The sequence below is a fragment of the Equus caballus genome, chromosome 2 (genome assembly GCF_041296265.1).
Source record: "Equus caballus isolate H_3958 breed thoroughbred chromosome 2, TB-T2T, whole genome shotgun sequence".
NCBI lineage: Eukaryota > Metazoa > Chordata > Mammalia > Perissodactyla > Equidae > Equus > Equus caballus.
In genome coordinates this window covers 126186607-126211920 of record NC_091685.1, presented here as the reverse complement: position 1 = coordinate 126211920, position 25314 = coordinate 126186607, and the positions used below count along the sequence as shown (strand labels likewise).

Below are 25314 nucleotides of genomic sequence, written 5' to 3'. Positions count from 1 at the left end.
GAAAAATAAAAACTAAAAATAAGGTGATTTTAGAAAAATAATTTTTTCAAGTCAGGTTTAGAGTCTTTTATTTTTACAAAGGGTTTAAGTGCTATTTTTGCTTCCTACACACCCGAGGGTTTTACTTGATGGGCGTGCAGCCCTAATTAAGATCCACGATCCACATAATTCAATCACAGCGTGGGTCAGAAATTACCAATTCAATTTTTTAATCTTAAAATTGATTTCTCTGTCTGTGATTCCCAGAGTGAGTCAGTATTATCCACAGCATTCTGCTTCTCCGTGCTCTCTGCCTCCTCGCCCTGCCTCCTGCCAACCCTGCAGCCGTTGTTCGGAGCCTTTGAAGAGGCAGTATTTAATTTTTCAGTTCTCTTTTCCCCTCTCCACCTTTCCAGTTTTCCTTTAAAAAAAAAAAACACTGCCTCTTGCTCCCTGAGTGGGCCGCGTGGTTACTGCCCCCGCATCCGCGGCGGTGCATCCTGCCGCTGCTGTCGTGGTGATGACGCAGGAGGAGAAGCCGTCCATCCATCCGCCCGCGGCGCGCAGGGCCCAGGGCGGGCAGGAGGCGCACGCACGGCCTGGGCATTCCCGAATAAAGGCGACGACTCTGTAAACCCAGACTCCTTCGATGGGAAGGAAAAGCCCCAGTAGATGATTTTTTTTTCTGCGAAGAGACCTTTTATGTCTCCCAACACATTAAAAAATAATGGGTTCTTGAATTAAAAACCTTTCAAAGCTGCTCGCTGCCATTTCCTCCTTGTATTTTCCCTCTGTCTCTTGTCTATATTTTTCTCTATTCCCTCTGCTGCGCGGCGCACAGACCCCAGGATCCTTCTCCAGCCCGAGGCAGCGCTCTCCTCCCTCCCAATCCGCCTTCTGCGCAAGCGCCTTAACCGCGGCTGAACTCACGTTCACCCAGGCTCGCTCATCGCGGTTGTTGATCGCTCCACATTCCCTCGAGTGTGGGTCACAGCCCTTGCCCGGCACTCGAGGCTCCAGGATGTGGCCTCTGCGTGCTTTCCTAGCTGTGAGGCCCCCTCTCCGCCGCCACCCCGGGCTCTCACCTGCTTCCCGACCACGCTCTGCTCTGACCCACAGGACGCCCGGCATTCCGGGACCGGCGTGGGCCCTCCACGTCTGTTCCCTGCTGGACCCCCGCCTAAGATGCCAGCTTCGTTCCAGACGCACCGGAATCCCAGCGTGCTGGTTCCGGCCCAGGAGAAACCGCTGTCTCTCTGACCCTCAGTCTCTTCTTCGGGGAGTGGAGAACGCAGCGCTATGTCAAGGAACCCTGTGGGGAGTGAATGAGGAAATGTGCGTAGGGCGCGTCGTGGCCCGAGACAGTCAGCAGAGGCCGCTTTGCCTAGACTTGATCAACATTTCAGTCCTGTCTTCACAGGTGGTTCCCACGCCGCCTCTCCGCGAGGCCTCTCCCCGCCTTGTCCGTTTGGGTCGAGCGTTCCCTCTTCTGAGGATGCTGCGCTCCACGTGGCGTCTGTAACATCCCGCCGTCTGCATTTTACGTGCAGGGGTGTGGGTCCCCCACGTGTCTTGGGGTGGACGCTGTGTCTTTTATCCGTCTCCACACCACCTGGAGGCGATCAACATACCATACGTGTTCGACATAGTTTTTTTTTTTAAGTTTTTATTTTTCCTTTTTCTCCCCAAAGCCCCCCCCCCCCCACATACACATAGTTGTATACTTTCGTTGTGGGTCCTTCTAGTTGTCGCACGTGGGACGCCGCCTCAGCCTGGCTCGGTGGGCGGGGCCGGGTCGGTGCCGGGATCCGAATGGTGAAACCCTGGGCCGCCCAACCGCGTGGGAACTTAGCCACTCGGCCACCGGGCGGCCCCTTGAGGTAGTTTTTGGATGAGTCGGTGTTTTTGTGTTCCTCGTCTTACCCGCCAAGCGCACGGAGCTTGGGTTCACCTGGAACTACACCTAACGAGACGGAATAAAAGGCAAGCGCGTTCGGTCGGAAGGACGATTCGTGGGATTGGCTGTAGGCTCAGGACGAAATTACAGTCAAAGCCAGCTTTCCGGTAAGATTCGTTTTCCACCTTCATCATTTAAACATTCTTTAATGGAAAAAAAACACTAAAATCTTAAAGTCTACTGGTGCGTCCTAATTTAAGTAACTGCATTTCTTCAAGCTGCTCTGCGCTGAGTGGTACTATTTCTAAACCCAGGCAACTGGCGTTCGTGATCTCGTCCTCGTTTCAGGTTTCAGCCCTTTAATTTATCCCTTTTGCCGTGAGAAAGATGCCTACAATTCTACGGCACGGAAAGCGCAACATTTTCAAGCTTCCTTCAAGCACTTTATATAAATTGACTCCTACAAAAACACAACAGAGTTAGCAACTAAATTTCTTTTTTCTGTTTTGAGTTCAACACTGGTTTGATTAACAGTAAAATTAAAGTGGGGCTAGAAGGAAAATAATTTTTTCTTGCAATCAGTTAACAGTGCCTATGCTTTTAAGATGGCTGCCCCCCCGCCCCCAGGGCTCTGTAGATCAAAGATCAGCCTCTTTTCCCTCTTGCACTCCTGGAGGTCCTGTGAGGAGGGGGCCAGGCTGTTGGCCCAGCCGCCTCCAGCGTCACCACCCCTGCTTTCTGCGCTCCGGCAGCCCCAGCCCTGTGGCCTCCTGCCCATCCTCCTGGCCTTTGCACAGCTCCTTCCTCAGACCATGGCTGCTCCCCGCCTCTTCTGCTCTAGATCCTTATCCTCCATAGTTTTACATAAACATTTCTTCCTTAGTGAAGCCTCGCCTGGCTTAGGTTACGCCCCGCTCCGCTGATGGGTCCGGGTCAGTGTCCAGTGCTGGAAACAAGTGGCCTTCTTTGTTACGTGTACTTCAACTGTTATAGAAATAATTTGCACGCACACTTGCTTGACATCTGTCTCCCTGAATGGAAGCCACACTCAGTGACTGCAGAGACTGCGTTCCCGCCTCAGCTCTGCATCTCCCAGGTCCAGCAGACGAAAAGGCCCCTGTGAAATTTCCGTGAGTGAAGGAGAAAGTGTGTCACCTGACCGTTTCTTTCCCAGTGAAACGTCAGGGAGCGAACATTCGCTCACCTCTCCCCAGCTGATGAAAAAGTTCTTTCTGAAGAGACAAGCTGAAAGTCTTGCTGAGACTTTGTTTACTGTGCTGAAACGAACAAGATAAATCCAATGAAAAGGAAAAAATAACCCTTCCAAAAAGCAAAGAATACCCCAACCTTGCTTAGATTCAAAATGGGGGAATGAGTCATCACTTAAATGGCACTAACATTTCGTAGGTAATTTAATATAATTTTGAACCAGGAAATACAGTGAAAACAGATAACTTTTCTTACTCAGGGGGACATTTATGCTGTAAAGTTCTCCCTGATTGGGAGTGTTAATGGCTTGGTCTTCCTGGAAGATGGCCTGAGAGTTATCTAACCTTTCAACCAATTTGAGCTGTTTGTTTCATGGTTGTAAATTCCATCATCTAAATAAGAGCTTTTGTAATTCCTCATTCCCAGAAAAAGGCTGCTGCGTGCGATCTGTGGACTGCGAATATGAGAGGGACTCAGCCCTCCCAGGTGGCAGAGACTGTCTGCATCCAACTGCTCTCTCTCTCCTGTGTCCGGATGCTGGGGATGGGGAGCAGATCACCAGCGGGCTGTGCATACCAGTGTGGGCTCTATTTCTGTGACCAAATTAGAAGATTTTCTTCCTGGAATTTTAGAATCAACATTTTTAGTATAGGCTTCTCAAACTTGGGGATGCAACAAAGAGTATTTGCCTAAGTCATATCCAATGACAAGGCCGTCGATTTGCTGTATAGAGAGCATTATCAATAATTAAATTCATTATGGGTTTATTGCTGCCTCTCCTGAGCCCCCACAGGGAGGCTTTCTCACCCTTTTTGGAGAGGGATGGCTGTAAGTGAATGACCAGTGCTCCTTAGGAAGAGACAGACAGGGCCCTTGTCTTACTGTCTTGATTATGTTATGCTTTGCTGTTTTTTTCTCCTCTTTCTGGGAGTGTGATACAGTCCATGCTCACTAGTTACAGACAGTGTCTCGGGTTAGACACCTGGGGTGATCTCCTTATGAGAGTTCAGCATTGGGCAGATTACCTCTGCACTGTGTGTCTTATTGGACCACTGAGCTTACCCACTTCACAGAACTGAACAAGACAACCTGGGGGTCCTCAGCGCTGGGCTGTGGTCACTGTGAGCTGTGGATTCTGGCTTTACGTCCTTGTCGCCAAGCCTCCATACACTTACATCTCCTTTCCGTACATTATTTTAAACATGATTTTCAAAATTCCTCTGCAATTTCTCTCTCCACTCATTCCACCCCCTGAGTCCAGACCAGGAGCTGCCACCACTGTTCTTTGTGCGAACTGCCCTTTAAGATTCTCTCCTATCCTTATGGGTTTATTCATTGCAATGCAGCGCGTAGTTTCCCTCTGCTCACTGAGAGTCCCTCCTCCACCTCCCGTGCGGTCCATGGCCACTGATGGTCTTCACCAGCCGGTCTCCCGGACCTGCCATCCTGGCTCTGCTCAGCTCCCACTCCTAAACCAATCACACCCTCCCTCCCACAGGGCGAGCGACTGTTTGTTTCCTGCAGAAAAATCTCAGTTCTGACAGTGCTGGAAGGAAGGCAATTACTCCCTGGAAAATGTGTGTACATGTGTCAGTAAACCTATCCCACCAAATAACGTGCCGACCTCAAAGTCCTTCTTAAGCTCTACTCTTCAAGCATCCCAACACAACTGTGAGGGAGAATCCAGGTTCTTTATCTCTTCTCCCTACTGCTGTTTGAGGGACTAGCTGAGATTATTTCACTTTCAGTTGTATATTATCCACTTCGTGTTTGTGAAATTTGTGGTCCCTATGGCTGCAGTCTACCCATCCTCTCAATTATTCCTAGATACGTTAGTACCTGTATGTAGGGGTTCTGTGATGACTGGATGAGCTAACCCATGAGTAGTAAATCTCCCAGTGGCTGGAACACGGTGCTCACTCAGCGTGTTACTACTCTTGGAGGCAGGTGCAGGTGCTGGTGCTGATGCTGGCAATATCAGTGATGATTTTGTTGTCATTAAATGAGAAAATCACAGAAACATTTTTCAAATTCTATTTGATTCTTGAGAAAGGCATCCATACTTGACTTGTAACCCACTAGCAACAAATCATCCGATCCAGGCTCCTGAGTGAAATGAAAAAGACAATGAAAGCCACAGTCGGTTGATATTAACACACTAATTAATAAACACATTTACCCAGGAGTTGTTTCCACATTAACATCTAGATTCTTAGGGCTTGTGGGAATTTTTAAATGTTTGCAGAATAGACATGACTTCATCAGTCCTCCTCCAATGTTGCTTACTAACCATGGTTTTCTTGTAGAGACGAAAGGTGATTTAAGGAGACTGAGGTCAAAGAAGTACAAGAAGATGTGGGTGTAGACCACCGTATCCTAATCTATCTTCATTTCCTTTCCAGTGTGTTACTGGGTCAGTAGATTCTGCTTACTCATTTCTTAAAATTACTTTTTACTTCATTTATTAGCACCACGTCTTGAAGATCTTGTTCATTGATAAAAACATTTCTGAATATTCTTTGCCTCAAAATGTACACCCAGCGTTAGTGTGTAAATCGAAAGAAAATTAATTCTTGCTTTATGAGAAACAATTTCAAGCTTTTCTCATATAATAGATATCATAAAACTGATGAAGTATGTGGTACAAAGTTTCAAATAATTCCCTTTTTAAACCTAGATTATTAAGAAACTAGAAATTGGCTCCTTGGAGTAGATGCATATTAGACTGATTCTTATCCTCACCAGAGCACCTCACGCCACCTCTCTTGGAACTCTGCAGAAGAAAACAGAAGTAAGTTATTATTGTTCTAGGAAATCAAGGGAATTCCAGATGAAACTGACAGAGTGACTTTTGCTGAGTAATACACTCTTATTTAATGAGAGATAGATGTGAATAACAACTTATATTTGAAATTATACAGGATAAGATGCAAGAGAGGACACTCATTTTCTTCCTGACACTTCAACTCTAAAATAGGCAAGACCTACATTAACCTCGTTCCTGAGAACCATCTGTGAAGCCATTAACACATACTAATCAACAACAGTTTTCCTCGTACTGAGCATTTGCACATGTGTATGCTGCAGAGAGAGGGAAAAGGACCTTCTGTTCTCTCCTCCATTTTCTTCCCAGCTAGATAATTCCACTTCTGCTGGAGAAATGCAGCCCGGAATGGGAATCAGCTCTACACCCCCAATGTGAACCCAGGGAAAAGTCCACAAACGAACGCCTCTCAAAGGCTGGAGAGTCCCCGAAGAGCAGTGAAGGAAGGCAGATTTGACACACCCACGTGTTGCTCAAGTTCCTAGGGCTCCACAGGATGGTGGTGCCAAGAGCTGTGTCTCTCCTGAATCACGTGGGAAAACCTTCGCTCCTGCCCCAAAACAACGCTGTTTTTTTGATCTGGCTCCTTTTGACTCCAGGAAATTAGTAAGAAATTTATAAGGAGTCATAAAATCTGACATAAAATAATAGAATCCACATTCGTTGGTCTGAGTACTTTTTCATCCATTTTTTGGAGAAGGCATGTCAGTATTTTGAGGAAAAAAATCACAACACTATGAAAGTGGAATTTCAGTGTGCTCAAGGGCACCAATAAATTAAGAAAGAGCTGACCTACTAAAGCACTTTATCTCCAGTTTGTGAAAGAATTTGGCGTAAAACTCATCTTTTAGCCCCAGACTTAAATAACTGTTAAATACTTGAATATTTAGAAACAGAATTCACTGGTTGGAGATTGCTTTTAATAATGGTTAGACTTGTCAAATAAATAAATAAATACAAAGAAAAGTAAGAAGAAAAGTGGAAGAAAAACAGAAAAAGAAATAAATAAAAATGAAAGAAAAAGAAAAAAAGAAGACAGTTATAAATATTAAAAAGAGAGTTTAAAAATGTTTATTTCTTTGGGCCATAGAACACACTTTAACAAATTTAAAAGGATAGAAATCATACAATGTCTGCTGTTAGATGACAGAAATTAAACTAGAGGGGCCGGCCCCATGGTCGAGTGGTTAAGTTTGTGTGCTCCACTATGGTGGCCCAGGGTTTCACTGATTCGGATCCTGGGCGCGGACATGACACCACTCGTCAGGCCACGTTGAGGCGGCATCCCACATGCCACAACTAGAAGGACCCACAACTAAAATATACAACTATGTACTGGGGGAGGATTGGGGAGAAAAAGCACAAAGAAAAAAAAAAAAAGAAGAGTGGTAACAGTTGTTAGCTTGGGCGCCAATCTTTAAAAAAAAAAAAGGAAGCATTTATTTAAAAAAAAGAAATTAAACTAGAAGTCAATAACAGAAAGATCACTAGAAAATCCCCAAATACATTGAGAGTAAACAACCACACTTCTAAATAAAACATGGGTCAGAGAAGAAATCTCAAGAGAAATTAAAAATATTTTGAACTAAATTAAAATGAAAATAAATGTGTCGAAATTTGTGAGACGGAGTGAAAGAGAGCCGAGGGAGATAAAGCGCATTGAATGCACGTATGAGGAAAGAAGAAAGACCTGAAATCAGAGCTCGAAAACTTCATCTTAGGAAACGAGAAAAAAAAGAGCAAATGAAGTCGAAGGTAAGTGGAAGAAAATAAACAATAAAAATTAGAGCAGAAATTTATAGCACAAAATTAATAGAGAAAATCAATGAAACCAAAATCAAGAGATTCTCTATATACCACCAATATCCAATTAGAAAATAAGATAGAAGAAATATTTTATTCGTAATAGATACAAAATTGTGAATTTTTCAGTACTAAACATAAAAAATGTGCAGAAACAATAATGATACAGCTACAAAATGTACTAAACAAGATTAAAATAAAATTTTTGTATTTATTTTTTAATTCTCTAAAATGAATAAAATAATTTAAAATTTCATCATGAAACGAGATTAATCCAAACATTTTGAGAAAAGTAATAATTAGAAGATATTCTTACTATTAAATATTTAAATATAATATAAAATTAATGTGAAGTGCAAAAATAGATATTAAAATCAATAAACCTCAGAAGTTGGTTTAATTATTGCCGTTAATTTGATACACGATGGAGATATGATTTTAAATCAGTGGAGAAAGGAAAGAATATTTTACCAGTTAATCTGGAAATATTTGTTATTAGAGCAAAAGGCAGGTTCAGATTACTTTATATAAAACCAGAACAAATTTAAGATCACTCTTTTAAGGAATAAGTTATACAATAGTATGTGTAATATGCTCCTGATTTTATGTAACCAAACTAGCAGAAGATATATATATGTTTGTGTGTGTGCGTGTGTACGACTGTATACACTCAGCAATATTTAGTTTGGATTTTAAGATCATAGGTGGTTTTAAGTTTTATTTATTTTTCTGTCAAAATTTTGTACTTTGGAAAAATTGACTTGAATGATAAAACTTGAATTTTGAGGGGCTGGCCCCGTGGCCGAGTGGTTAGGTTCGCGCGCTCCGCTGCAGGCGGCCCAGTGTTTCGTCGGTTCGAATCCTGGGCGCGGACATGGCACTGCTCATCGGACCACGCTGAGGCGGCGTCCCACGTGCCACAACTAGAAGGACCCACAACAAAGAATATACAACTATGTACCGGGGGGGCTTTGGGGAGAAAAAGGGAAAAAATAAAAAATCTTTAAAAAAAAAAAAAACTTGAATTTTGACCTAAATTAAATAAAAACAAAGTAAATAAAAAGACTTGGTCTGTGACACAGATTAAAAATAAGAGGCAGCATAATGCAGTCGATAGTATTTCTAAAGAGGAACACAGTTTAAAGCTCCATGGAATGCTGCCTTTAAAGATACAAGACGTTTAGAATGAAATGTTAAAGGGAGGGTAGCTTCACCAAGACCACTTTACCAAAGTTAGCACTATCAAGTGTCGTCCCCCAAAATGCAGTGATTGACAGTTTCAAACTGTTTTAGTTTGGTCAACTCAAGAATACTGAGAGCAATTCCCTAAGGCAGCTGCTGAAGCATAAAGCATAGGTTGTCTTGCCATGACCAGGGAACATTCCATTTCCCAAACCAGTTTCGGCTGCTCCTGCCTTACAGGACGAAGCTGAAGGAAGACGCAGGCGTCGATCAGCGTCAGCGTGAAAGTGCTGAACAACAGCTCCAGCGTCCATGGATGTCAGCCCCGAAGGTGGGTGTTTATGAGAAGTGTGCAGAGGAGAAAAGGAAGACGTGAAATTGGACAACCCCCCGTCGGTAACTCACGTCCTGAAACAAGAGGCTTGATTACCTTCAGCATTATCTCCGCCTGCTGAGCAGGGCTCCCAAAGCTGTTAGAGGCTGTGAAATCACCCAGCTGTTCTTTAAACTCAGCCGTGATATTTGACTCAGTGACCTCTGTGGTCAATGAATTTCACAGTTTGGCTATCCACATTCATAAGGCATTATTTACCTCGATTTGTTCTGAATTTACTGCCCCTGTTTTATCAATTATCTCCTTGTCCTCATCTTGTTATGGGACAAGGTTAAACAGAAAAGTGTCCTTTGTAATTTTGAGTGCTTCCATCAAGGACTTTTCCAAAATATACCAGATTTTAGAATCTTCTATTAGGAAAATGAAAAATCTAGCTATATTCTATCTAGCGTCTATTAATATTTTATTCTCACCATGACTTCTTTTTGCTTGGCAGTGAATTCAATTCCTATTATACCTCATCATTCTATTTCTTTCATATTATTAACAGCACAAGGACAATCATGAATACACACTTTTTTCCAATAAGAAAATTCAAGTTTGCAATGATATGAAAAGATGCAATTCTTACTAATCCCACGATTTTCTCTTAATTGAAGTGTTTCTCTTGGTAAAACCAATTCACTCAAAATAGTTAAATTTCAAACTGAACCAGAGTAGAGTAGAATGCTGTTCAATGAGAGCACTTGGGGCATTATCTTTTTTTCTTTTAATCTTTTAAAGTAGATTCTTTCTACCAGATTGTTTAGGTCCACCACAATTAGAGGAGTGGATAAGTTGATCGTCTCATCACGTGATTCTACTGTAATTCATTTGAATAAGTGATTTTGTGCTTTATCACAAAGCTGCTCTTAGTGAACTGGGCACACGTTTCTCACCAAAATCCTCAGAGATATACTCGTGACTCAGAGAAATAATTTCCGCCTGTGGACTTTATGTGTTTTGCAGTGTTGGTTTTTGGAAACACAAGGAAACAAGAGTGGTCCCTCCCTGTTATGTGTCCTCTCTTACGTACAGCCCAGAGAACATCTGCTTGATGAAAACTCGTTTCTGGGTTTCAGCCCAGACCTGCTCAGTGAAGCTCTCTGTGGCCTGGGACCCAGGAGCCAGCCCTCACAACATCTGCTCTCATCCCGGTCCTCTCAGGCTCTTCTCAGGTGTAACGTTTCTCTGGAAAAGCTCTTCCACATCCATGGCTTCTGCTGTACACCTGCCCCCTGAAATTTCATCGCCAGCTCAGAGTTCATCTTTGAGACCAGACGTCAGCTGCTGGTTCGTCTCAGAGGTTTTCACAGTCAAACTGAAGTGACGACTTCCCGCTGGAGTCTCGCCTCCGTCTAGTTCATCTCGTTCCTCGCAGTGAGTGGCCACATCACTAACTGAAGTGCCAAAATCAGAAACGTTGATTATCTCTCCCTCATCTCTCCTCCATTTATATTTTTAAGTAGTAAAACCTGTTGTCTTATCTATTATTGTATTTCTCTTGGGTTTTATGTTTAGAAAATATGCTCATGCCTGAGTGCAGATAAAACACACTTCTTATTAAATAACGGAGCATGATTGCTAAGTTAAGGGTCAGGTTAGAGATCCAGGAGGAGATCACGCTGCTGAAAAGTGGCCCTATCGAGGAAAAAGCCCGAGTGTTTTTAGCAAGCTTACATAAGTCAAATAATGTTTAAAATCAGCAGAAGTTTAACTGAGCCCTTTTTGAACATAAAAATTGTAAGACTTTGAGAAGGAATCTATTCTAAAGGACTGTGGGAGTCTGTAAATGAAAAATAAGAAAGTTAAAAACAGTTGGAAGCCTGAGGGCCTGATCTTATAATTGTTACATCTTAGTATTGTTCACAGTTTTCCATTTATGAAAATCTGAGTTAACAGCTTTGGAATAAAACAATATTTACATTTATCTTTTTCTTAATTTAAATTAGAACTAAGTTGCTTTCAGACATTATCACAGAAAATAATTACAGTTTTCTAGACATCAAAATATGCCATTTTGAAAGCCCTGGTTCACTCTGCTCTTCTGAGATGCTGGGAGACGTGGGAATCTTGAGAGAGCAACCTCACGTCAGCAACATCACAGAGATTTTCTCTTCCACTTTCTCAGGGTAAGCTTTCTTATTGATTTGATGGTACTAATTACCAAGGTGTTCGTCTCAGAAGACGACATTTGACGTAGTAACATGTTATTACCTCAAAAATTTAAAATTTTATTATCAGTACTTGAAGATGAAATTTCCTTCCCAAAACAATACAGAAAGGCAGTTTATTTTTATCTCCAAGTTGGAAGGAACATATAACAGTCTGTGTGTTGAATATGTACAGTAGTTAAGAATTTGTTCTATGTCAGATCACTTTATTTTTGTCCTTATGTGCAGCTTTGATGAATTCTCTAAAACAGCCTTAATTATGTAACCTTTGGTACACACTAATGCAGGTTATAAAGCAAGATAAAAAGGACAGTTGTAAGTCCACCAGTCTACTTATGGAACCGAACATCTTCACTACCGTGGCCACAGTGGGTATGTGTCTCTTCCATCCCACCCTTCCACCTTCCCAACACAGGTAACACCACCTGAAGCTGGTGTTCACCATTTCTTTGCTTATAAAAGGTAGTTTGGTGATGTATCACTCCATAGGTTTTAAAATCCATTCATGTGGTTTCATAAGGTTGTAGTTCACTATTTCCCTGTAATCTAACATTCCACTTTATGATTCTTCCTCATTTTATTTTTCCATTCTCCTGTCAGTAGAAGTCTGGGTTGTCTTAAGGTTTTGCTATTAAGAAGGATGGTTCTCTGAATACTCTCTCAGGGATCTGTGGTGCAACACACAAATGTCCCCTATGGTATAGATCTAGAAGTGGTGTTGCTGATTTGGAGGGAATAAGAATGTTCATACTTAAAAGATAATGCCAAATTATTTTCCAATAGGATTGTACTAATTTACATGCGTGCTAGCAACTTATGAAGGTTCTCATCCATCCATATCTTTACTGTAACGTATTTTCAATCATAAGTTTTGTCAGTCTGGTGGATATGACATGGTGGATCACTGTAACATTTATTACTAATTCTATGATTACTAAGGATGGTGAGCATGTCTTCATATCTTTATTTGCTTTTCAGGGTTTATAAATATTGTTCTTTGTATAGTTTACCCTTTTTTTGTGGAGAGGAAGATTGTCCCTGAGCTAATATCTGTGCCAGTTTTCCTCTGTTTTGTATGTGGAACACCGCCACAGCACGGCTTGATTGGTGGTGTGTAGGTCTGCGTCCAGGATCCAAACCCGGAAACTCTGGGCCACCAAAGTGGAGCGTACAAACTCAACCACTATGCCACTGGGCCGGCCCCTGTAGTTTACCCATTTCTATATTGGGTTGTTTATCTTTTTCTTATTGATTTATGAGACTTCCTTATATGATCTGTAATTATTTTTCTCAATTGTATGTGCTTCAAATATTTTCTCCAATTTACAGCTTGTTGGCTTGTCATATGGTTTTTGATGAACAGAATTTCTTAATTTCAATATGTTTAAATGTTTCATTTTTAAACTTAGAACATTTTGTATCTTGTTTAAAAATATTCCTTAGGATCATGACTGTGCTTTCCCACTTTTTTAAATCTAAAATTGCAACATTTTCTTTTCACATTTAAATATCTAATGCATCTTGATTTTCTTTTTGTATAATAATTGGTAAGGAGTCCATTATACAGAAGTCAACAATCATCCCAGAATCCTTCATGGAATCATTGTGTCTCTCTCACAGCTTCGGCAGTGCTGCATATGCCACAGATCTGCAAACTCCACTCAACAAGCAGCTACTGAGCGCCTCTCTGTGTCAGGCACACTTCCAGGGCATAGGAACAGAGCAGGGAGAAATCAGAGAAAAACGCCTGTCTCCATGGCCAGGTCGGATTCGAGTCTCTCTAGCCTGCTGTAATTGTCAGTAGTTTTAGCTGAATCGACTCCACCACACCTCATTTATTTAATCTGTATGACAAGCTTTATAATGCTGTGGTCTCAGTGTCCTTGTGCCCCTAAATTCATGTGTTGAATCGTAACCTAATACCAAAGGTGATGGTATTACGATAGGGGGCCTTTGGGGGTGATTAGCTCGTGAGGGTGGAGCCCTCGTGAATGGGATTAATATTCTTATAAAAGGGACCCCACAGAGCTCGTGAGCCTGTTTTAACATGAGGGTCTGCCACCCAGAAGAGGGGCCTTACCTGACTGTGTTGGCATCTTGATCTCAGACTTCCAGCCTCCAGAACTGGGAGCAATAAACTTTCGCTGTTTATGAGCCACTCAGTCCGAGGTATTTCGTTCCTGCAGATATTGTAGAGGGCAAGTTTCGCTCTTGGACTAGTTTGGCTGTTATTGATCTCTTGCCCTTGTACTGGTTCACATAAATGTCAGAAGTAGCTTCTCAAGTCACACACACACACGCAGTAGGAAGGTTAATAAAATTGCATTGAATATATAGATCAATTAGAGGAGAATTAACTTTTTACAATATTACCTCTTCCTATCCACAAACATGATATATCTCTCCTTTTATGTAGGTCTTTTAAAAATCTCTTTCGATAAGGTTTTATAAAGTTTTGTATGTTTTCTTTTAAATCTTGTGTTGGGTTTGTTTGTCGATGTTTGCCATCATCGTTATTACTGTTAGCAGTACTAATGTTTTCTTATTAGTGGTTGATAGTGTGTAAAATGTAACCAATTGCTGTATATTTATCTTATTTCCAACCACTTTGCTAAACCCTCTCTTACTACTTCCAATAATTTACCTGTAGGTCCTCTTTGGTTTTCTGTGTAAACAGTCACCTCATTCATTTCGTTCTGTTCAGTTATTAACACATTTTATGTCTTTTTCCCTTTTTTTAGTCTTCCTGAGACTCATAAACTTCCTGTGCCCTGTGGACAGAGGATAACAAAACAGCCTTGTGCAGCTCTTGATTTCAAAGGAAACACTCTTCACATTTCACCAACACGTGACGGTTTCTGCAGTTTGGGCAGATATGCTTTTTCCCTGGTAAGAAACCTCCCGAATATTTGCATTTTATAAATAGTTTGAATTATGAGTAGGTTTTGAGTTATGCCAAATGTATCTTATGGTATCTGGTAAGATGACTGCAATTTCCACCATTCTATAATGTAGTAAAATAAATCTATCAATTTACTGTTATCATACTACTCTTGAACTTCTGAAATAAATTCAACTTGGTCATAATATACCAATACATAGAAATTACTGGATTCTGTTTGCTAATATTTTTAAACATATTTACATCTAGTTTCATGAGTTAGTTAGGTATTAAATTTTCCATTCTTTTACTGTCCTTGTGTAGTTTTGTTACTGAAGTTCAAATAAATTAACTTTAACTTCAAAGAAATTAACCCTATAACTGTTCAGGCTTGATGTTTCTTCACATTCAAATTGGATGTTATATTTTACCAGGAATTTATCTAATTTGTCTAGGTTTTCACATTTATTTTTAGCACAAAATTTCTCGTGTTATTCTCTTACATTTTTTGTCCTTATAGAAATTGTTATTATGTCTATTTCTTCTTTCTGTTTTGTGTCTATATTAATTTTTCTTGATTTATATAATATTATATTTGCATTGTTTAGTAATCTCTGCAAAGAAATTATGGTTCTTTGTTTACTATTTCAATAATTTCAGCTCTTTGTGATCACATTCTTTCCAATTTTTTTGTATTAGTCCCTTCCCTTTTCCAATACCTGAGTTAGTCTCTGTGTTCATTAATTTGTAGCCTTTCTTATATTCTAATAAGAACATATAATGATTTAAATTTCCACCAATTTGTCATGTTTGTTGATTTTAAAAGTTGGATATGTATCATTATATTATTCTTTAGTTTTGATTATTTTTAATCTTGGCTATGATTTATTTTTACCCTAAAATTATTAGAATAACATTTTTTAATCTACTAGTTTAGAGAATTTTAATTTAGATTTTGTCAGTAACTTCTAACTTTATTTCATTGTACTGGACAACATAGTGTACAGGATAACAATTCTTTAAAATTTGTTGAGACACATTTTGTCCTCTTATGGATCAATATTTGCAAGTGGTCCATATGTTCCATACTACCAAATATTTATTTTCAAATTGTAGGAATTAGAGTTCTATATAATGCTTATTAAATTTCTTGTTCTACTTTTTTATACCCATTCTATCTTGACCTTATATTAATAGAGAAAGTTGAATGTAAATTTCCCATCATAGCGGTGGATTAGTGTATTTGTAGTTGTGTTGTAGTTCTATTAATATTTGCGTGATATATAATGAACCAATTTTATTTGTGCTGACAAAATGTGAATTTATATATATTAATACATACATATATTGTACATGTATTCACGATGACTTGAACCTTATTATCAGTGTATGACAGTGCTTTTCCCTTTAATCCTATTTACTCTGACATTAATATAGGCATCCCTGTTTTCATTTTATTAAAATTTGCCCAATAAAAGTTTTCCCAGAGTTTTACTTTCACTAATCCATGCTCTGAAGTTTTAGGTAATTAGGTATTTAGCTATCATAAAAAAGAATAGAGTTAGAATTTTTCAGTCAAATATGACATTTTTGCAGCCATATTAATTGCATATATGTTTATTCTGATATTTGTTATATTTGTACTTATTTCTACCATATTACTTTTGCTGCCAATTTGTTTCACATTTGTTATGCTTTCTTTTTTTGCTTTGTTTGGATTGATTAACTTTTTTTTGGTTTGTTTTGTCTTTCAGATTATTCCATTTTGTTCTCCATTGTTTTAAAAATTAGAAAATATTTTTAGTTTTAGTGTATAGTTTTAAACGTTTTTTAGAGTTTACCTATAAAATTATCTTTGGGTTTAGCCTTGACCTTATTTTAGTTAATATCTGAAATTCCTCCCTGAATAATTCAAGGACACTTCCACTGACTTAACTCAACTCTCATCATCTCAGCTGGAACTCATATGTTGTCAGTGAATAGACTTTAATTCTGTTCCTTTAAAGAAAATTCATTATTATACTTACTCTTTTACCCAACAGCGTGTTCATTGAATAGCCTGCTTGTGACTGTATTTGTTCTCCATTTCTTCTTGCCTTTCAAACATTCCTTCTGGAATCCTCCTCCTCCTTATTAAGGTGTTCTTTATACATTCTTGTATAAACTCTGTGTTGAAAAAGATCTCTAAATTGTTTTTAATGTTTTATTTTCTCCCTATTTTTTAAAATATCATTTTGCTGAGTATGTTTTTCTAAACTGGAGTTATTTTCTCTTTGTAGTATGATGATGTTAAGCTGTCCTTTGCTGGTTTCTATTGTTCTGTGATCCATCAGTTCTCAGTCTAGTTTCTCTTTCTTAGTTTGACAAATGATTTTCTATTTTCAATGCTATTTTAATCTTTTCACTGTGCTTTTTGATCTTCAGTTTCATGTCACTATTCCTAAGGATGGAGCTAGTTCATTAGTTTTTTATGTCTTAATATATGTTTGGCTGCCTCTATGCATGCCTCCATTTGTGGCATCTTCTTAACTTAACTGAACATTGCTTCTCTTCTCTTACCCCTATGATCTCCTTTCTTAACTTTAGTTAGATATATACCAGACATCTCCCTTCTATCCTAAATATATATCAATCTTTCATTTTATAAGTTCCCATCTTGTCTCTCTGTATTTCATTTTGGATAATTTCTCTCTACGTATCTTCTATTTCTTAAATTCTCTCCTTAGTTGTCTCTAACCTGTACAAGAAGACATTCGATGAATTTACAACTCAATGATTATATTTTTAATTATAAATTCCTATTTTGCCTTTCCCCCCCCAATCTGGCTTTATAAAATTGCGTTTCATAATCAGGTTTTTCTTTTTCACTTTCTGATTCCTTCTTTGTTTTTCTTTTGGCGTTTCACACATTTTTGTCTTATATTGTGTATGATCTAATACTTCCAATGTCTGAAATCCTTGGATCCTAATCTCGTTTGTTTCTATGTGTGTTTGTGATATTTGATTGTAAGTTTATTTTGGGTGATCATAAGTGATAGCAATCTTAAGAGCTATAATACATTCATTCTTCAAAAAAAGGGCTCATATTTGCTTATTCAAAGAGCCAAAAGACTCTATCAATCTGGGATAATTTGAGCTCTCTCCCATCTCCAGAATCAATGCTAGAGTTTTAGTTCCTACACTGCCCCAAAGGGCAAAGGCTTAGCAAATACAATCTTTTGCCTCAAGCCTGTCTCTTTTGAGTTTGTCTAAGGTGCAATGCTTCCACAAAGACAGTAGTTCAAATATCTGTTTTATTAAATAATTTATTTTTTATTCATGAATCTGGGAGATTCTCCATACTTCTTTATGACCCCAGAAATGCATTATAAAGCATGTTTTATACAGAATATGGTTTCTTTTCAGTGTGAGAGATTTCCAGGGTTTTGGGTTCTCCAGATTTCCTGAAAAGAGAGGCTACATCTTCAGCATACAGCTCTCTGCAAAATCTACTAAGTCGTGTAAGTTCAACATGGGCATACGAAAGGGGTCTAGAGTCTCTGGAAACATATTTTTAATAAGAGTAGCTCTGCAATCTATATTATTAAAAATGAGAGGAAAAGTAGAAAAACACTGTGAATTTAGTTAATATTTTAAAAAATCTTCTTTAATTAAACCTTTCAAATAAGAGAGAATATGATACTTATTCATTTTTCTCTCACAGTTATGGAGATGCTAATAAGAAAAATAAATAAAATAATTAAATTTAAAAAACTAAAATAAGAAAGATTGGAGTTGAATGGAAAATTAATAAATCAAATTGGTTTGTTAATTTAAAATCTGTGTAATGATATTCTGATTCAGTAAATGTGACATTTCTGATATCCCAACAGCATAGAATTACTCTCTCAAGTGTGTAATTTAAAATGCAGAACTTTCAGGGGTATTTTCCCCCAGAGATAAGGATTCAGAATGTGACTTAAGAATGGAGAATGGTGTGTATTCAGGATGGTGTGTGTATGTGTTTGTGTGTCCATGTGACACAGTGGTTCCCACGCCTTCTTCAACTCACGAATTTCAAGATAATGGTCAGAAGCTATTTTAGACTTAATATTAATGTATATAATACCTGGCCATGAACAGTTAATAAACATTAGCACTATAATCGTGGAGGAACTACAGAGACAATAAAGAGACAGGAAGACCGTGCGGGTCATATCTGCACTGTAGGTGATGTTCAATTTATAGTAACTTTAATTTCACATTATTAACGTTACCTAGAAATATACCAAAGTTGTTAAGTAAAAGAGATTTGATAATTATTATTTAAGGTGTTATTATAGTTCTAATAAAATACTCTTTGGGAGGTACAAATCCCAATAAAATCTTTGGGAATTTTAGGATCATAAACAAGATAGAATAATATCCTAATTAATTATACTGTAATTATATTAATATATTTGATGGGATGAAAAACTCCATAAAGAAATAGTATATGTTTCCTGTATTAAGTATATTACTCCATGGCAATTATTTTACTGTATATATTATCAAAGAATTCATTTCTCAATAATTTTGGTGGAATTTTTAAGTTTAAAACTTATCTTTTCAATATTGCTGCGCAATGGATAGGTAGCAAAGAGTGACTAAAACACGTTGTAATTTAAGTTATTAGCTGCTGAATTCAGGCATTCAGAATTCCTGATACTTAAACGAGAGGTGCCATCTGTGACGTTGTTAAGCCTAGTTGCCAATCTGCAAAAGGAGACAATTACTACAAACGAGTCTTAGCCATGGCCATATTGAACATGAGAGATGAAAGCAAGGTTTGTGGCTCTCTCTGTTCTCTGAATTACCGCATTACAGAAATCTCTGTTGCTAAATACTGGCCGTTTTGCAAATAAAAAAAAAAAGCAAGTGTGTCATTACTTTCTGGCCGTTATATTAGTGACTGCTCTGAATTTTAAGAATTTAAAGTGATTCATTTTTGCCCTCAATATACAGGCAGTTTCACTTTAACATTTTGTGGGGGTCCTTCACTGTAGAATTCTTGGTTTTTCTTGGTTTTTCTAGTATGATTATCATTCCCAGGCACTTTATTTCCAATTAGCAACTCTTCTGCAGGAATATTCTTAATGCTTTGAGCCTATCAAGACCATTACACATTTCAAAAAAAGACAAGATTTGGGAAAAAACTTTTTATTTTTTTGGAAAGCTACTTCTTTCAAGCTCTTTTCTTTCTTGCATCTGCTACTTCTTTCAGGTCTTTACAAGTTCTTTCTCCAGTTCCTTTTGTATTTTTCATTCGAAGACTGGTTTTACAAGTTCTTAGAAAAAAGAGTTGAGTGTTGTGTTATTTCCAGGGGCAACATTATACAAAGAATTGAGCAAATTCACAGACAATTTCACCAGTTTGTCCCACATCTTAGGACTTGGGTCATATGGGAGTCAGGCTGTCACTACTCACACAAACTTTTTTATGTTGTTTTTTTTTTTTTGCTGAAGGAAGATTAGCCCTGAGCTAACGTCTGTGCCAAACTGCCTCCACTTTATATGTGGGTCACCAGCACAGCATGGTGTAGGTCCGCACCTGGGATCTGAAACTGTGAACTTGTGCCACTGACTCGGAACACACTGACCTTAACAGTATGGGCCGGCCCCTTACACAAAATTTTCAAAAGGAAACCTTTACCAAAGAAGCATCTTTGGACCCTGTTTTCAAAATTTTCTGAGCTATAACTTGGAGTCAGCAGAGTGGGCTGTGGCCATGGACTTCAGCACAACCATCAACACTGCTGTTCAAGAAACTACAATCTATGTTCATCCAAAGTTGTAGGTGCTGGTCTTTTTTTTGCAATAAAAGCCCTTTATATACATGGCGAGTGGTGGGGCTGTTACCCAGAGAGGACCCTCCCTTGGCCACACTGACTGTGCTCGGGCAGTGACAAGCCCCCTGCTGTCGACAGCATGACTGGAATTGCCTCTCTTTCTCAGAGGCCTTAGGCTCCACTGCAGGAGATTTGATCCATCCTCCTAGGCTTGGCCATGAGGCCATGTGAATGTCCTCCTGTTACAGCTCAAAATTTCCTCTAATCGCCTAGGATCGCATTGCACATAAGATACTTAACCCTCAGAACAGGAAGCATTTGTGAAGGGGTGCATACGTTGAAAATAGGAAACACAGCCTTAGCTTTTGAGTGGATACAGAAAGGGAAGCTAAGCCACTTGGCTTTAATCATTAAAACCTTGTCAGAAAAGCAGAGTGAGCCTCTCGAGTCCTTTCTTTCGTGGGGCAGACACAAAAGAGCAATCTGCCTGTGTCCCTGGGAAGTGGGAAATGACAATATTTAGAAAGCCTTCAGAAAACAGACTGCATTGTTTAAATTTTTGCAAGAAGAAATATCGAAAGAAGTGGGAAAAAATTCAGAAGGGGGCGAGAAGGAGACGGAGAAAGGGAAAGACAGAGAGAGAAAATCATAGATCACATGGAATGCTTAAAAAGGAAAACCAGTATTTCCAAAATAATAGAAAAAACACAGAAGACCTTTGAAAGTTTCCCTTTATTAAGTAAGCAAATAAACTCCATTTTGAGCAGAAGAATAGGAAAGGAAAAAAGAGATGTAAATCCAAACCTAGGAGTGGGAAAGAAACTGGAATATTGATGTATAGATCCTCTTCAAAAGTGTACAACTCATCTACACTTCGCAAGGTCTCCATCCACTAGCTTGGTGTGGGAGGTGATTCTGAGGTAGTAATATTTATATATGAGATTATATTGGTGCTCTTACTTGAGAAATAAGAGCCAATTTTCTCACCTTGTTTGGTTTTATTTTTTTAAACATGTTTGGCTGGGCACCATCCAGTTATCAACAGCCCGAGGGTTTCTCATTGGTTCTGGGGAGGTGTTCTTCACGGCTGGCAGGTGGTCTGTGATTATTTCCTGAAGAGTTCCACAGACGTAGAGGATCATTTATTATTTGCTGCTATGTCTCAAATACCATTTTAAGTGCATTAGAAATACTAACATGCTTTATCCCCATGACAATCTATGCTATAGCTAGTGTAATTATGAGGCACAAATTGGCTAATTCATCTGCCCAAATCACCCAGCTGTGGGAAAACCCAGCTTCCAACCCATGGCTCGGCCTCCAGTCTTCTGATTAAACACCACATGAGGTCAGCCAGAGAGAGCAATGGGGAGAACCTATATTTTCTTTTACATTCTTATTTCAGCTTTACCTGAACAGGAAAACAATTATAAATAAATAAAGCAAATGAACGAAAAATATTTGGATGTCATAACTAGTAACGCCGGACAAGTAATCTAGCAGCTGATCTCATAATGATTATCCGGCTTCAAATGATCTGAACTTTGCATAAACACTCCAAAACAAGCATGATCCAGCTTAGTGCTGAACTCTTTAACACTAGAGCTGCAATATTCACAGACTGTGGGTGACCACAGGGCCCCCAACTTTATTCCATGAAAAGTGATCTCAAGGAATTAATAGCCATTTTCTGCTACTGATTTCAGTGTATTTTGATGTATCAAAGAGATGGATGTAAATAAAACAAGTTAGTATCTAACTTGATCCTAGAATTAGCTTACCCCTCCCACATCTTCAATTTCCAAAGAAAAAGAAGTTTTTAAATTTGTCTATGTGTATATATATTTCTTAAAAATATCTTATGATTCTAATCCTAAAGGTGTCTGGAAGCTAAGAAAACAAAGGAAATTAAATATAGAGGAAAGAGAACATTCTATAAAATTTTTCAAACCACTCATTGAGATGAAATTGAAGGCCCTTTGGGGACGAAGGCTGAGAATGCACTCCCTCTCGTCTCAAGACGGACAGTTACCTGAGCTGTTCCTCCTGGGGCTCGATGTCTATACTTCAGTCATCTCCGAGACCCTCCTGTTTATATTTCCAGACACGCCTCTTTATGTTTGCAGGTTGAAGACTTGTGACTTCCTTGTCAGAGGCCTCTTCTGATTTCCTATGCAAACCATGTGAAAACTTCTACTCTTTCAGGAAAAACTCCCTATACAAAACTTCTTACATCTCTTCATTCTGAAGTTTTGCTAAAACCCAGATTTTATGTCTATTTCACTAATATACATTCAATGTTTCTTTGTAGTTTGCTTAGTTTCAGTTTTTTCATATGTTGATCACTCATATTCTATAACATGCACCTGGAAAATGTCACCATTTATTTGCAAGCAACACTTTTTAGTAAAAAATTAAATGATAATTATATAATATAACCCAAATATATATAAAATAACCCAACATGAATGATAAAAATTCAAAAACTCAGTAACAATAAGTCCCCGACTCCTCTCTCCTCTGACACACACACATATAAACAGATATTATGTAGCTAACATATTCTGAAATCTTTAGGGAACACCAAATCATTTGCTAAGTTTGTTCATGTGTTTTTTGTTACTACTGTTTCATTATGTTTCTATGTAAATTTTAGTCTAATACAAAACACAGTCGTCTGCTTTCTTTCACTAATTCCTCAAATCTCTGTTGAGAGCCTGCTGTGTGGCATGTGTTGGTTTAGGCTCTGTGAGTACAGTGGGAAGCAAAGTGAATTTTAGTTTGGAAAAGTGGTGGTTGGTTAGGAAAAAAAGTGAAATTGGATCCTTACTTTGGTTCTCACCTCCGCCTCCCGCTGAAATTGGAACTGGTCAAATTTTAACTATAAAAAATAAATGCATAAAAGTGCTAAAAGAAAGGATATTTAAATTAAACATAATTTCTGAAAGAAAACATCTTTTCAGCAAGAACAAATGAGGAAGAAGATTAATAATTTGGAAAGTATATATATATATAATTTTTTTTTATAACAAAACCTTATTTGGGGCCGGCCCTGTGGCATAGTGGTTAAGTTTGCTTGCTCTACTTCAGTGGCCTGGGGTTCACGGGTTCAGGTCCCAGATGTGGACTTACACACCACTCATCAAGCCATGCTGTGGTGGCGACCCACATACAAAAAGAGGAAGATTGGCAACAGATGTTACCTCAGCGACAATCTTCCTCACACACACACCCACAAGCCTTATGCATTTTTGCCAGTTTACTAAGGGAAAAGAATTTGGAATAGCTATGGTAGACAAGATGATAATGTCTATAATATACAGAGATATCTTAAACTTATGTAAGAAAAAGTCCACTTAATTCAGAATGAGCATAGCACATAAGCAGGAGATTTACAGAAATACACAAGGCAAAGGTATATTTTAAAATGTGTATTGGAAACGGACAAAAGGAATTTAGACCTTGACGAAATACTAGCACACCAAATCTGCAACATATGGAAAGGATTACATACTATGGCCAATTGAGATTTATCCCAGGAATGAAAGGTTGGTTTAACATGTGAAAATCAATTAATATAATATACCGTATCAATAGAATAAAGGGCAATGTAACACAAGATCATCTGAACAGAAGCAAAAAAGCATTTAAAAAAATATGACCCCCTGTCATGGTCAAAGCACTCAGCAGATCAGGATTAGAAGGGAACTCCCTCAATCCAGTAAACGACATCTACAAAAAACACACACAAAACACAGCAGCTGTCATACTTAACGGTGAAAGACTGAATGTCGTCCCCCTAAAGTCGGGAGTAAGCAAGGATGTCCACTTTCCCCACTTTTATTTAACGTGGAGGTTCTGGCCAGGGTAGTTAGGAGAAAAAGAAAGAAAGAAAAAAGGAAGAAGGAAAAGGAGAGAGAGAGGGGGAGGAAAACAAGAAGAAAGGAGGAAAGAGAAACAACGTTCAGATTGGAAAGGAAGCAATAAAATTCTATCTGAGATAACATGATTTTATTTATAGAAAACCCTGAGGAATCCACAAAAAAATAACTATTAGAGCTAATCAGCAAGTTCAGCAGTATTTCAGACTATAAAACCAATGTACAAATGCCAATTAACAACCTCAAAATGAAATTCAGAAAATAAGTCCATTTACAATATTGTATAAAAAGAATAAAACTTAAACATAAGTTTAACAGAAAAAGTACAAAACTTATACTCTGAAACTACAAAATATTGTTGAGAGGAAATAAAAATGGCATAAATAAATGGAAACATATCCCATGTTCATGGGCTGGAAGACTTTTAGTATTTTTAAGATGGTAATATTCTCCCAAACTTATTTACAGGTTAAATGCAATCACTTTCAAATTCTCAGGTGGGTTTTTGCAGAAATTGACAAGCTGATTGTAAAATTCATATGGCTATGCAAGTTGTGCCAAATAGTCAAAATAATCTTGAAAAAGTTCAAGGATGCACACTTCTCAATTTCAAAACTTAATTCAAAGCTAAAGTAAGACAGTGTGATGCTGGCATAAGGATAGACATATGGATCAATGGAATAGAATTGGGAGTTCAGAAATAAACCCTTACATTTATGGTCAAATGATTTTTAACAAGAGTGCCAAGACAATTCAATGGGAAAAGAATAGTCTTTTCAACAAATGGTGCTGAGACAACTAGTTAGCCACATGCAAAAGAATTAATTTGGACTCCTTTTTTACACCCTATACAAAAGTAACTCAAAATGGATCATATACCTAAATGAAGGAGCTACAACTATTAAACTCTTAGAAAAAAATATGAGAGTAGATCTTTTTGACTTTGGGTTAGGCAAGCCTTCTTTATATGACACCAAAAGTACAAGCAATGAAAAAAAATAGATAAATTGGACTCATAGAAATTAAAAACTTTTGTGCATTAAAAGCCATTATCAAGAATGTAAAAAGACAGCATACAGAAGGGATGAAAATATTTGCAAATTATATAAATTAAATCTAGAATATGTAGAGAACTCATAACTCATTAATAGAAAGACAACCCAATCAAAAAATGAGCAAAGATTTTGAATAGACATTTCTCCAAAGATACGAATGGCTAATTAGCAAATGAAAGGCTGCTCAGTGTTATCAGCCATTAGAGACAGCAAACTAAAACCTCAATGAAATATACTTCACACTTACTA

At 38.4% G+C, this 25314-nt stretch overlaps 1 long non-coding RNA gene across 3 annotated transcripts; it reads left to right on the top strand.

Annotated features, from left to right (window-relative positions):
• The first annotated feature begins 1730 nt into the window (after nt 1-1730).
• LOC138923110 (uncharacterized) lies at nt 1731-21849 on the top strand. 3 transcript variants are annotated; one of them, XR_011436321.1, is made up of 7 exons: nt 1731-9225; nt 10435-11399; nt 11729-11813; nt 13062-13204; nt 14183-14330; nt 17728-17822; nt 19807-21849. It is a non-coding gene; the product is annotated as an uncharacterized lncRNA (long non-coding RNA). The 3 variants fall into 3 exon arrangements; XR_011436320.1 differs by having other exon boundaries at nt 1731-10647; nt 11262-11399; XR_011436319.1 differs by having other exon boundaries at nt 1731-11399.
• The last annotated feature ends 3465 nt before the right edge of the window (nt 21850-25314 follow it).